Source organism: Arachis ipaensis, chromosome B4 (genome assembly GCF_059453495.1).
Source record: "Arachis ipaensis isolate K30076 ecotype BB chromosome B4, ASM5945349v1, whole genome shotgun sequence".
Lineage (NCBI taxonomy): Eukaryota > Viridiplantae > Streptophyta > Magnoliopsida > Fabales > Fabaceae > Arachis > Arachis ipaensis.
In genome coordinates this window covers 132,417,031-132,432,374 of record NC_142439.1, presented here as the reverse complement: position 1 = coordinate 132,432,374, position 15,344 = coordinate 132,417,031, and the positions used below count along the sequence as shown (strand labels likewise).

The window sequence follows — 15,344 nt, the reverse complement described above, 5'->3', positions numbered from 1 at the left end:
AGAACATATAACTTTTACAATATCAACACCTGTAGATAGTTCTTCTACTTTAATGAATAACGAAGAAAGTGAGATATAACCTTCAAAAGTTCAAAAAGTTACATCTGATGACTTTAACCTTAACTTTTTGGAACGAGATCTTGAAAAACGGCTTTAAATTTGGCAATATCAACCAAACCAGAGAGATGAGATTAGACGAGCTTATCTTAAATGGGGGTCCATATCAAAAATATTTTGACAATTATTTTCTATCTGGCCCCCCAAAATTTTGCTTCAAGTTCCGCCACTGTTCCCATTTGTATTACTTAAAAAAATCTACAAAAATTTAAAAAATAATGCTAAAAAGAATCAACAAATTTTTAAAAAATAGTGTTAAAATTTAAAAAATAACAACCTAAGTATAACAACCCAAACAAATAATTTAAAATTTGAAAATAACAACCTAAGCAAATAATAATTTATAATTTATAAATATAAATCTAAAAATTTCTAGTAACGACACATAAACAAATAAACTTTCAAACTCAACGTATGAGTGTCATGTCACTATATGAGCTCCCCATTTATATTACTATAAAGATAATATAAACAATAAAAAAATATATAATAATTTTTTAATTTAACTAACTTATGTTTAAGAGTACATTTTAAAAATATATTAATAATAAATTTTTAATATTTTCATGTATTTAATACATTGAAAATACAAAAATATTTGTTTTTTCAATAACTTTTATAAATATTTTTTTTATAATATTTTTAACTTATATCTTAAGATATAAGTTAGCAAAATCCTAATATTTTTTATTGTAAGGATAATTATTTAGTTTGACCTTAATAATGAGGTGCTTGACGAATTTAATTTGTTAAGACTATAAGTCAAAAATAATTAATGATTGTGTGCTGACCCCTTTTAAAGCAATATCCTCCTCTTATTCGGTACAAATTTAATTAATTTAATCAATCATAGTAAAAATAATACTACATATCTAAATTTTTTTATGATTTAAATTTAACTAAGTTAAATAATAAAATTTAGAATAATATTAATTATAACTAATTTTTATTATATTAAATTAATTTAGTTAGACTTAATTAATAAAAAAACTTAAATATATAACATTATTTTTTTAATAAATATGCCATTAAACGTATATGATTTAGTATATATAGATAGACATATACAGGTTGTTTTATACTTTCAATTTTCAACTTTCAAGTACATAGTAAGATGAAGGCTTTTACTTCTGTTCTGATCATTCTCCTTGTTTTCTCCACTGGCATAGGTATATTATATCCAATAGACAATGTTTAATTTTTCTTATCTTCTATGTTTTTGTTTCAAGAAATAAATTGTTAGTCTTTTATTTTTTATTTTTAAAAAAGAACAGTTTTACATGTTATATTTTATATTGTTAAAAATAGTTAAAAAATAAACTTATGTTTATTTCTTTTTTTTAAATGGAAATTCGTTTCTTTAAAAAGCTAATATTTTATAAAATTTTTACAAATATAAAGAAAGTCATTTTTCTTAGACGAAAAAGAATTGCCAAAAAAGAATTAAAAAAATTGAGGCTGTGTTTGTTTTTGATTTTCAGAAAAGTAATTTTTCAATCTGATTCTCTTCTTGCAGCTAAAATTATTTAAAATTTGATGTTAATAAGAATATAGTCTCTTTGATTTCCCAAACAAAAAAAACCGACTTTTATTTAAATTCTAATTAATTTATAAAATTATAAAAATACGGTGAAAAGTGATTTTTAAAATAAAAAAAAACTGGTTTTTTTAATAGAAACCAAAAAAAAAAAATTATAAATTTCTATTTGTTTATTTTAGTTTAGATTGCACATCCAACTGTGCAAGTAGTAATTGTTTGATGTGTTTGATGTGTATACTTAGGGAATGAAAGGCTAATGAAAGTAACAGAGTCTGTCTCAAACCATTGTACTCAAACACTCAACAGTGAAATATGTGTAGCAGATCACCAGTGCGATGATATTTGCAAAAACCGTTTTGGAAGGCTAGCAAGTGGGTTTTGCATTAATAGCAAATGTATGTGTCAGTACCCACCTCCATGTCACAATTTGTAGCCCTATGTTTGCAACATTTTCCCTTTGAATAAATGTTTCAATAATGCAAAATAAAAAGCTTAAAATATATAAATAATTGATGTTTCTATGAATCGATTTTATTTACTATCTTCTTTTTTTTCTCGTTCTTAGTACTTTTACAAGGTTAAAGAATATTATGAGTAATTATTTATACCCCAAATAAAAAGTAACTAAAAAATTAATAACGCTTGGAAATATCAAAGACAACATTTGGGGTGTAATTGAAATTGACGTTCAGATACTTGTATTTGCACATATATATACGATAAAAAGAAAAATGTGAAAAAATAAAAGAAAACCGAAGTCATATTCATGGAACTAAATGGAGGAAGATTTAACCAAAAAATAAAATAAGAAATAAAAATCAATCACAGTTCCACTTCTAAATTTCCATAAACAATAGTATAAAGTATAGGAAGACTTTCACATATGCCATTGTACTTTACTGGCATACTGGTATTCTTTAATTTTTCACCGTGGATATAATGAATAAAATAAGTTGGTGGTGAAGATTATAAAGACATTTTTTTATGTGTATATGCATAGATGTTGAACACCGTGAAATGAGTACCAGCCATTTCGTTAACCGAAGAGTGGATTTTTTTGAAATGTGGCTTGATGCCCTTGTTGTACATTCAAAGCAGCTCATATTGTGGTGTTGTGGAAAGCTTAGTGTTAGACTTGAACCGGCTAAATATAGTGTTAGAAGCAGATGTCAATTGGGCTTGAGTTATTGGTTAATGAATTCTTTTATTTAAATAAAATAAAATAAAAATAAAAATAAAAATATAATTATACAATTTTTATAAATTAAATTTAATACATCTGTGTCTAATTTTTCTTATATAAATTATAGTATTGAATTTTAGTATTCATTATTAAGAGAATATTTAAATAACAATAGTATAAACAATAATTTTAAATTATTAATATTATTCATTGTTAAAAAAATATTTACTAAAGACATAAAAATAAAATAAAATAATACAGATAATGCATATTAAGATAAAATGAGTATTTTGAAGTGGAAAAAAAACACTCTATTCAAATAAAAGAATGTTTGAATACATAAATTTATTTTTGTATCCATGTGCTTTATATTCGGCTTAAATTCATGTAAGTTATAAATTTGTATACTGATATTAATTTTGATATATAAAAAAAGTATGTCAAATTATTTTTGACTATATTACATAAATACAAAAATAAAAAATCAGTCACTAGTTATATAAGAATACATATTTAGTATTTATGAAAAAATTTAATTACCTGGTTATAACAAATTTGATTTTTTTTATGCTAAATTTGATTATTCAGGGGATAATAATTTCATTAAAAATTTGAGTAAAATAACATATATATTTATACATAAATATATATAGTAGTTGATTATTTATCTTTATAAAATATTTTTGCGTGTAATATACACAAATATATAATAATTATATTTTTGTCACATATTTTATTTTATTTGAATGCAAAATAAATATAATTAACAATAACGCCTTTTTATTTTGGTCAAGTCCTCTTACTATATTTGTGCCCAATAACTTTAGCCACATCAAATTGCAAAGGATGAAAAACGAAAAAAAAAAAAAAAAAAAGAAGAGAAGAAGAAAGAAGAGGAACAGGAGGAGGAACGTATGATACAAAGATACGCATTATGTAAGTGAATTTTGTTGAATTAGAAGAGAAAGTATAGGGAGCCAATGAAAATTTTGTACAATGTGTACAATAGAGGTTTAGGAAGTATTAGAGATATAACCATTAATGTTACATTTTTTTATCAGGTTAAGCTTTTGGGATGAGTGGTTTCATGATATGGTATTAGAGCTCTAGATCCGAAAGGTCAAGAATTCGATCCTTGGTGAACCCCAAAATCAGCTTAAGCTTTTGGGTCATGAGTGGTTTCATGACATAAGATGTTTAGTACCCGGATGGTTATTCTGAATAGTATAGATGATGTTCATTTTATTCATATTGGCTAGCAGTACTCGAATTAGAATTAACTTGTATGTATTAGGGGTGTTCAAATCCAAACCGATCCAAACTAAACCGCTCATCCAATCCGATCCAAATCGAAAACCGATTAAAACCGCACTAATTCGGATTTGATTGGATTCTATTTTTTGCAAACCGCTGGATTGGATCGGATTTCGGATCTACTTTTCATAACCGATCAAATCCAATCCAAACCGCACAATGTGCTATAATATTATTATTTTATTATTATATTTACAATTATACTTATAACATGTTCAATTTGTTATACATTTTTCTATTATTCATGTATTATATATTATTATTATTTAATAAATATTTTATGTTTAAAATGTTATTTATTTATTTATTTTAACTAACCTATAATTTTATTTCTATTTTTGTGTTATCATTAGTTTTTTAAGATATTGTTAAGACTTGTTATATCATTGTTGATTATTTAAAATTTGATGTTGAAACTTGTTATATGTATTTAATTTTTTTATTTAAAAATCGCAAATCCAAACTGATCCAAACCGCTTGTAATCGAATCGGATTTCCAAAAAAAATTTATCCTATCCAAACCGCACCGCACATAAATTAAGCGTTCGAATCGGATGACTTTTTTCCTTAAAACCGAACCAAACCGCACTGCAAACACCCTTAGTATGCATAGTTGTAAAAATGGACCGGACCAACCGGTTCGACCAAAAAACCAGTGAATCGGACCCTATACCGATCCGGTCTGGTGTTTGAAATGTACAAGAAATCGAATTGGTATGAACTGGTCAAATTCAGAATGAACTAATACGAACCGATCAAACTCGGTGAGACGGTCTGACCGAACCGCTTGAGAGTGAAAATATTTTCAAAATGCTGGAGGTAGGGTTCGAACTCCTGCCCTCAAGGAAACAAAAACACTCCACAACAACCAAACCACTATATTTCATATTAAAATATATGCAAATTATAATACATATAGATATCTTTCATCAAATAGTTTACTTTTATTTAATTTAATTTAATTTTAATTATAAATTCACTAATTCTTAAATTAATTATATTTTTATTTAACAATAATTATAAACTCACTTATTTTTTTATAATTATATAATATCTATTAATATTATTTTTTAATAAATACTTGTAGTATATAATAGTATAAAAGATATAAACTAATTAATAAATTATTAAAATTTAAAAATAATAGTTATTTTAATATAAAAACAAAATAAAAATATTTATGATAGAGTAAAAATAATAAAATATTTATTGTTCATGTTCCATATTATTTTAAAATAACTTGATATTTTTAAAATGTTAGTAAAAATATGTATTTTAAATTTTAATTTTAAACTTTTGACTATTTTTTATTTTTTATTTACATAGGACCGGGTCAACCGGTTCAACCAGTAACCCAGCAGTTGAACCAGTAATCCAATGACCCAATGACCCAATGACCTAACCGGTTCGATCACCGGTTCGGTTCTGACAACTATGCTTGTATGACTTATATACCAAGACTTATTATATGTGTAGCAGTACTCTTTTTAATATTTAATAATATTCATCAATCATTACTATCAATCTTAAAAAATACACATATATAATCGATTACAGTTATACCATATTTTATCCTAAGTTATCTTTAATTTTATATTGTCCGTTCCCTTGACAAGAGCACATAGTGATGAAAAATATTCAAAGTTTGTCTATTATCCACTTTGATCTTTTGCAAGATTTGGTAAAAATCTAATATTGTGTTTGTTTAGAGAGACATGATACTGGGATAGAGATACTAAAATAGTTAGTCCAAAATACTTTATTTCGAAAAAAGGTGTATTTGAGAGTCAGTAAGCACGCGTCTTCAAAGAAAGATTTGCATAAAAAAAGTTTATGGCTAGAAATGCGGGACAAGTGTCAAAATTATCACGTTTGTTCAGCAAGCTGCTCGAAATGTTAAATCAAAGGGTCCAAGTTTCGAAAGCTATTCCTGGTGGTTACTTTTGTCAAGCAAAAGAAGCAAGAACGTTTACTAATGAATTAATGAACTTGGAGGTTACATTTCAACCCAATTGGTGGAAGATTCTTATAAATAAGAGAAGAATAGAAGGAATAAATGTTGGAATTTTGTTTCAGAAAATACTCAAGCACACTCATATCCCAGCGACTTACTGAGTTTGCGTTCGAGTTACTTTTCTGTAGGATTCTTTCCACTGTTTTAACTTTTTTATTTACACTTTCTGCAAATTTTACTTTTCTTGCAAGTTTATCATTCAAGCAATATTTATTTTCTCTGTTCAAACTTTACATTCCAGTATTTTTATTTTTCATTTCAAAAGTCCTTTGATCTAATTGAGGACATTTTACTGTTTTATTTAAATTCAATGCAATTCATTTCAAATTCAGTCAATTTATTTTCAAAGTCTTTTATTTATTTTTTCATATTTCCTTAAGTTTCTATTCAATCGAAAGGTTTTTGATGCACTATAAGAAAATTGGTACTCACAAAAATGAGTAGGTTTTGCTCCCAGATAATAGATATCGAATCACCTTCGATTTGCTAAAAATTGATAAAATATATATAAAATTGTGTTTGACAGAAGAAGAGACATGGATAGAAATATTGTATTTAGAGACACTGAATTAGTATATTTTGTGTCCATCCTGACAGAAAAAATATGGAGACAATAACAAAAGACACAACTTATTTTTTATTTTTTTTATTATTCTTATAAATTTTTTATAATTATATTTTGAGTAAAGTATCGTTTTTGTCCCCAACGTTTGGGGTAAATCCTATTTGTGTCCCTAACGTTTAAATCGTCCTATTCATATCCCTAACGTTTGTAAAAGTGATTCAATGTTATCCTGCCGTCAATTACACATCATGAGCGCTTTAGTTTGAGTTTTAAAAATATCTTCTTGAAGTTAGAATACAAATGTCTGGGATGGAATCGATGATCTACTCCGAAAAATAGCTCATCAAATGTTGAAACTAATTCCTACAATATTTACATAATTCACTTTTCTAGGGGACATAATTGAATCTAAACACAAATAGTGGGTATAATATTAAAATCGAACACATCCAAGTGAGACCTAATTGAGAATGAATACATCCAAGTGAGAATAATTGAAAAATATAATCTGATTTGTTAGTATAATTGATAGTAGGATAACATTGAATCACTTTTATAAACATTAAGGATACAAATAGGACGATTTAGTGTGTGTTTGGATTACAGTTTACAAACGGGAGTTTGAATAAAATTGATTTTGCAAACTTGATTTTGATGAAAAGTAGGTTTGTGTTAAGGTGATTTATGTTTGGCAATTTTTACATCAAAATGAATTATAGTAAAATAAATGTTGTTTGGATTATACTACTCAAAATCACTTTTAGATAAAAAATTACTAATAGACACCAACTTAAAAATAATTTTTGTATATTATCTTATCATTTTAATTTAGATATTTGAATAGATCTTATTAATTAATTTTATAATAAAATTAATATTTATACAATAAAATAAAAATAATATATAAAAATTAGCAAAATATATTTTTAATTAAAACTAACAAAATATAAATTTTAGAGAGTACTAAGAATAATAAAAAAAATTAAATATTTATCTTGATAGTAATTGAAATAAATCAAAAAAATTTTATGATATTTTTTATATAGTATATTTTTAATACTCTTAATACTCCTTTTTAATATGCTATAATTTATTATTATTATTATTATTTACAATTAATTTTTTGTTTAATTTACTTTACCTAATAGAATCAATAAATCATATTATAAAAATAGGGGTGGCAAAACGGGTCAAGCCCGTCGGGTCAATTCGCTAAACCCGCTAAAAAAGGCGGGTCGGGCTAGGATTTGGAGCCCGCCAAATTAAAAAAACCCGCCAAATCCGCACCGCCAAATTGGCGGGTTTTGGTGGGGCGGGGCGGTCTGAAGATTTTTATTTTTCTTTTTTTATTAAATGAAAGAGTGATTACTATTATAAAATTAATAATTATAGAATTTTTCAACACTTTTTTTTTTCATTTTTGTTTTTATTCTTCTTTTAGTTATTAACTTTATTTATTTTATTTTACAATTTATTATATATGCTTAAATTATGTGACTTATTTTTTAAGATAAAGATGATTCTATTGACAAATAATATTTTGAACAATTTTATTGAAGTTAAAAATTAAAAAAAATAGTAAAAAAATTATATTATAATATGACTATTTTTTTATTTGTATTTAATTTTTTAATTATTATTTTTTGGTTAATTTTAATGAATTTTATTTTTCAAAAAAAAAAAACAAGCGAGCTAGCCCGCCAACCTGCCAATCCGCCATAAAGCGGGGCGGGCTAGCATTTTGAACCCATTTTAGTTGGCGGGGCGGGCCGGTCCGCCCCGTTTATGGGGCGGGCCTATGCGGGACGGGCCGATCCGCTTTGCCACCCCTAATAAAAAGATAATAAAAATAATACAAAAAATTGCAATTATAAAGTGTATAATATCAAATAAATAATTAATAAAAAATAAAAATAATAAATAATAAAAAAAAGAGAGTTCATGTAAACAAAAATAATAAGAATTTCATAAATAATATAATAACATGCATAAAGGATAAAGTTGGTAAAAGATAAATAAAGATAGAGTATTGATAGCTAAAAGCCCGTTGGTGAAACGCAGAAGCTCAAAATTGTAGCTTCTTGTAAACGTGGTTTTGAAAGTAAAATCACTTCTACGTTCATGGATCAAAAGTTTACCAAACCAAAAATTGAAGCTTTTAAGAAGGTTAAACGTGCTTCTTCTCCTGTAAGTTATAACGCGTTTGCCAAACACACCCTTAAATGTTAGGGACACAAATAGAATTTACCCCAAACGTTAAAGATAAAAATAATACTTTACTATTATATTTTTTATTATTATATTTTTCATTTCAAATTTTTTAAATAAAAAAAATTAATTTTTAATTTATTTTAATTTATTACCAGATAAAATATAAAAATATAAAATTTTATATTTCTGTCTTTTATATTTTATTTTTATTATGTTGTTTTATCTTATTTTAAGAAACACGTAGCCTAAAAGAACAAATGGCCCATCCACTCTAACAAGTAACCATTAGCTCAAGCCACTTTCACTATTATTGGCTATACTTGGCTAAAACAAGCTGTTCACGGAATCTAACCTTTATGTAATTTTAACTTGCAAAATAGGGTTGTTTTTGGTATTTTCAAACACACACTACGACAAAATAATGACCATCAACCGAACCGTACATGTCATATCGGTATACCAATAAACTAATTGGCACATGTGAAAAGTTTCCTAAAGTATAAACAAAAGCAAATAGTGTGGACAAATATATTACTAGTATATTTAAGAATTGTGAGACACACTTAGAAAACCCCACACCAGCAACTGTTATACTGCTTTGAAACCACTCAACAAAATTGCTCAATTTGTATATGGTGTATTAACTTCTACCTAAATCCTACTACCTGGAAGGCGAAAACTGCCTACCTTGTCTTTTTGGCTTTAGCCAACTTCTTCTTTCTTTTCTTGACAGCCTTGGGGATTTTATTTTTCCGCGCTTCTCTCTTCTCTTCCTTCACCTTCTTCTTATTCTCTTTTCTAGCCGCTTTCCTGTCTGCAGGTGTCTGTGTATCGCTTTCAGAAGATGAATCCACTCCGGAACCACTTTCATCATTTTCATCCTCGTCGGACTCTGAGTCGCCATCTGCCTTTGCAAGGCCAGATTTATCATCAGAGTTGATATGTGAAACCTCTGTAGGATTTGATTTCACATGCTGCTTGTCATTTTGCGACGAAGGTTGTGATATTGATAATGCATGTTTAAGTCCAGTGATGGTCTGATAGTATAAATCGCCGGTGTCCTTCCCACTTGTTATGCGTTGCACATCCTCCTCGGCATTCTTAACATCATCTAGCGTCTTAGGAATGTAAGTCTGTAACAAAGAATTCAGGAAACTGAAAATGTAAGAAAGAACAAAAGAACACTGTACTGACCAGACTGTAAACACGGTTGATTCAAAGACCAAATCTGAAACCCATTTCAATTATTCAAAATAAAAAGCAAAACAAGTGAATCAAACTCATATCTATAGATTGACTTAAATATCATACTAATTAAGAAAAAGGATCAAGTAAGAAGCTGACATAACAAATCAGTTTACCTGCATAAATACTGAGTCTGCAATCTCATCCTCTACAGATACATCTCCTCTTGCTGAGATTTTTTGTTGCATCTAGAATTTTTTGAGAAGCATAAAAAAATTATTTCTTAAAGTTGTTCAGAAAATGCAGAGAAATAACTCATAAGAAAACAAAAAGACAAATACCTCTTCCAAATAACCATCCACAGCATCATCAGCAATAGTTGGATCAACAATAAAATCGAACAGTTCTCTTATCGTCATGACAGCCACACCATGCTTTTTAAAGAAGTCCTGCAAATCAACATGACAAAAACTACTTAATCACACCTTTACCTCATTATCCCCATTACAGAGATATAAAAAACAGAACAAGAAATCAACAATTTATTGCTACAAGTGCTTACTGATATATGAATACAATCTTCACGCAAGAAATCAAGGGCATGAGGATGGTCAGGATCAACAGCTTGAGAAACATCAATAATATACAAGTGACCCTAACAAATAGAGAAAAACCATATTAGCTATTGACACTTGACAGAGGCATTTAATCAATGAAATGTAAACAGGTGAAGAGGAGATCACCTCAAAATAAAGTATATTATATTCGCTGAGGTCACCATGAACCAATTTGCACTTTTGATACAATGTCCGCATTGCAATAATCATCTGTAAAACAAATCCTCATATAATTTCAAATTAAAAACTTGGTAGCACAGAAGAGCCTAATGCCCTTAGAATACTAAAAAAAAAGTGCGACAGTATTTCCATTAAGGATCCCTAAAATAATACTCAAAACTGTCGACTCACTAAAGTTAAGGTTCAGGGGACCCTGCTTACTATTACTCTATTATTGACATCACATCAAAGCATCTTTAAGGTATAATCTTTAAGAATTGAGAGATCAGCTAAAAGGCCAAGTTCTAAATTATATCATGCAAGCATCACAATAGACTATTGTAGTAATTTGACACACCTCAAGATAGCCTTTAATGTTTTGTATATCATATTAAATTGATCTAATTACAAAACTAATAAAAAGTGTAAGAATTCAATAAACAAAAAATTTAAAATTATTTCTTTATCAGGCCGAACGGCATTACCTTGTAGCAATATATCCCTCCCGGCGTTATGAACGCTGTTTTCTCTTTGTCAGGCCGGTGCATCGATATCTGATTATAGCCAGAATAAGCGTCCATAAAGCTCAGGTACCGATATCCCGCCGCTGCGTCAACGAGTGCATCAATGTTGGGCAGGGGGTAACAGTCCTTGGGGCATGCTTTGTTGAGATCAGAGTAATCTACACACATCCTCCATTTCCCATTGTGCTTTTTCACTAGGACTACATTCGACAGCCATGTCGAGTAGTCGAGTTCTCGAAGAAATCCTGCTTCGAGGAGGCTAGCCGTCTGCCTGGCCACCTCCTCTGCTCGCTCTTGCGACATTTTCCTTCTCTTTTGAGCTACCGGTCTGGCCTCCGCCATCACGGCCAAGTGATGTGACATGAGTTTGGGGTCTATCCCCGGCATGTCGGCTGGCGTCCATGCAAATAGGTCGCCGTTAGCCCTGATCATTTCCATTAGAGGTTCCTTTAGGTCGTGTGGGAGGTTTCTGTTCACGAAGGTGAACTTCTCCTCAGTGTCCCCGACTCTGAACCTCTCTAAGTTCTCTTCCGGCTCGAGTCTCGGCTTGTCGCTGATTCTAGCGTCCAAGTCGGCAAGGAACACCCCCGATGCTTCTTTAGATTTCTTCCTTAAGGAGAGGCTGGCATTGTCGCAAGCGACTGCCGTTTCCAAGTCTCCTTTTATGGATCCCACGGATCCATCATCAGCGATGAACTTCATTATCAACATCTTTGTGCTGATAATTGCTCCGAGATCGTTGATAGTCTTCCTCCCTAGGATGACGTTGTAGGCCGTGGAGTCTCGTAGAACCACGAACTCGGCCATTACCGACCTTCGCCCCTGTCCTGATCCTACAGATATTGGTAGGGAGATTATCCCATCTGGCTTGATGAAGTGGTCGCCCAAACCTACAACACCGTACTGGTGCGTCTTTAGATCGGCATCCCGTAGGCCCAAGGCGTCGAACACGTTGCGAAAGATGATATTCGAGTCAGCCCCGGTATCCACGAGGATCCGCTTGATGAGGCCGGTTCCCACTCTGGCCGTAATGACCATGGGAGGGTTTTCCGCGGCCTCATCGAACCATTGGTCCTCTGGACCGAATGAGATGGGTGGGAGCCTCTTGGAACTTCGCAGAGAGGATGAGAAAACCGCTAGGACCTTGGCGTCTTTCTTGTGTGCCGACCTTGGAGGTGCGTCTCTCGCCGTTACCACGTTTACTATGGTAAGGCCGTGCTCGTTGTCCTCCAGCTCGTGATGTCGCTTCACCACGCGAGTCTTGTCTTCTCCCTCGCGGTCGCGATCTCGCCTCCTTGGCTCCCTGATGAGATGGGAGAATTCGGCCAGTTTTCCGTCCCGGATCGCTTGTTCCAGCACGTCCTTCAGGTCGAAGCAATCCTGTGTCTTCTGTCCATAGCCTTTGTGATAATCACAACAGAGGCTCTTGTTTCCCCCGGTCTGGTCCTTCAGAGGTCGGGACTTCAACAAAATTCCCTTCTCGGCTATCTGTTGATAAACTTCTATGATGGGGACGATGAGGGGGTGTAATTGGTGAACTTCCCGACTCGAGGAAACAGCTTGGGTGTCTTGCTCGGACCGCCGTCTCTGGCGTGTTCCTTCTGTCTTTCTCCGTTACCGTGCTGCCGGGTTTGATTGTAGAAGGGCTGCCGCTTGTTGGCAGCCACGACCTGGCTAACTTCTTCATCGTTAATGTATTCCCTGGCTACACTTTAGATCTCCTGCATTGTCCACACTGGCTTCGTGGTGAGGTGCTTTCTGAAGTCCTCGTTTAGGAGTCCGTTCGTCAAGCACATGCTAGCAACCGAATCCGTCAGTCCGTCGATCTCCAAGCACTCGTCGTTGAACGGGTCTAGATATTTCCTGGTCGGCTCGCCAGACCTCTGAGTCACTCCGAGTAAATTGATCGGGTGCTTTGCCTTTGCGATTCTGGTTGTAAATTGGGCTAGGAAAGCGCGGCTAATGTCTGAAAACCTAGCCACCGAGCCCTGCGAGAGGCTATTAAACTACCGTATTGCAGGTTCCGCCAGAGTGACCGAGAAAGCGCGGCACCTTACCTCGTCTCCCACTCCCTCCAGGTTCATCCTGGCCTCAAAGATCGTAAGGTGCTCCTGCGGGTCTTGGGTTCCGTCGTACCTCATGTCTGTCGGCTTGTCAAAGTGCTTTGGCAGCCGGACCTCGAGGATGGAACGATGAAATGGGGTTGCACCCATTATGATTGGTCCCTGCGTTCTCCTTGTTCTTCCCTCGCCGTCTTCTTATCGACCGTCTTCCCGGTCTCGATCTGTGGTGTGTCTCCTTTCACGCCTGGTGTAAATGATTGGGTCGCAGCGTCTTCTTGGGCGTCCTTCCTCCCTGGCGCTCTCGGGCTCAGATTGTGGGCTAGCTGTTCGCCGGGAGTGGCTTCTCGGAGGGGAACGGGAGTAGCTTGATTCGAGAGTTTGTTGGCAATGTTCCCGATCTGCCAGCTGGCGCTCTAGGTTCTGCATCCTGTGACGCAATTCCTGCATTATTCTGGCGCTGTTGTCGCCAGTTTCCCCGAAGGGGCGCCTTTCTTGAGATCGTGAAGACGGCTCGGTTCGTCGTGGAGGGAACCTCGTTCGCTCCCGGGAGGAAGCCACCGAGGCTTCCCCTCTCCGCTCGGCCCCTTGGCCTGGTTCTGTGGAACCCAGTATGACGTCCATTCAGGCGACTTCCCCATAGACGGCGCCAATGTTTAGTAGGTCAGATACCGGACGGTTCGGGTTGGCACTTCGATTGATGAGATGGGGTGTCGCCTGATTCCGAGTTACTGGGTTGGAGGTGGAGTAGCCGACGTTCCGAGCTCTTCGTGTGGAGAAGGGAGGGTGTCACCTGCAAAGACACTCCGACGCTCTAGTCAGTTAGGTGTGCAGGTGAAAAGTGAGAGAATGGTATGTGTCGTACCTTGGGGGAGGGGTAGGACCCTCCCCATATATACCGTGTCAGAGGTGGGTCCCACAAGGGCAGAACCCACCTTCCTCGAAGCTTCCCTATACAGCTGTAATAGAGAGCTGTCTAGGACGCGTGTCCAAGTCGGTACTTGAATGCCTCGTATCCGACCGTTCGGGTCGGGTGGCTCGTGGGTGGGGTCGGCCCATGTGATGTTTGGGTCAAGCCGTAACAAACATCAATTTCTTCTTTGGTGTTAAATACTTTCAAGAGCATCCTCAAACTTCTGCTTTTTGCTTGCTGTAACTATCAATTTCTACTCAAATCTGGATCCTAACATGAAATAGACCAGACACTTTACTCATCATATTAAATAGCCTAAAAATTTAGTCTAAATAGTAGATGGCGTAGTTGCCAATCTTGGAAAAGTAAAAAACGGACCTCAGAAATGATCTTATACTTGTCTTGTAATAATCAATAATAATCATCAGATGCTTAATGTTTTTTAATCGGGTGGCATGGACATTACTTGATTCTATGTTTTAGCTAAGTGATCATGTTATGTCATGTTTCGTTTAAGAATGTTGTTTTGATTATGTTGTAAATATAAACGTTCTTACACATTATATAAATCATGACAATCACATCTGAATGATGCGTATAACTTTTACAATGAAACGAGTGAAGATTCTGTGAACGCACCACATATTAAAGCCTTTCTCAAGTGCAAAGAAATTAATTCTTAGGAGAATCCACTCAGAAATAAATTAAGGATAACCGATGTAGAACTAAACCTGCAAACAGGAAACACCGGCAATAATCTTATAATCAAACAAGAATAAAATCTTTACCATTATAAAAGCAATTTCAAGGACAATGTTACAGGGGACTACATAAAACCTAAGACTCATGAGTTTTTTGAAGTGACTACAATCTTTGAATTCGATTTTGGATGTTGTCCGCTGTATGTGATTCTGAAGTCTCTTGAGGCTTGTGTTTAGTTTT

General features: G+C 33.1%; 1 long non-coding RNA gene across 1 annotated transcript; it reads left to right on the top strand.

The window, feature by feature from the left end:
• Positions 1-1,154: 1,154 nt before the first annotated feature.
• On the top strand, positions 1,155-2,182 carry LOC148569273 (uncharacterized). The gene is made up of 2 exons (XR_015881425.1): positions 1,155-1,286; positions 1,900-2,182. It is a non-coding gene; the product is annotated as an uncharacterized LOC148569273 (long non-coding RNA).
• The last annotated feature ends 13,162 nt before the right edge of the window (positions 2,183-15,344 follow it).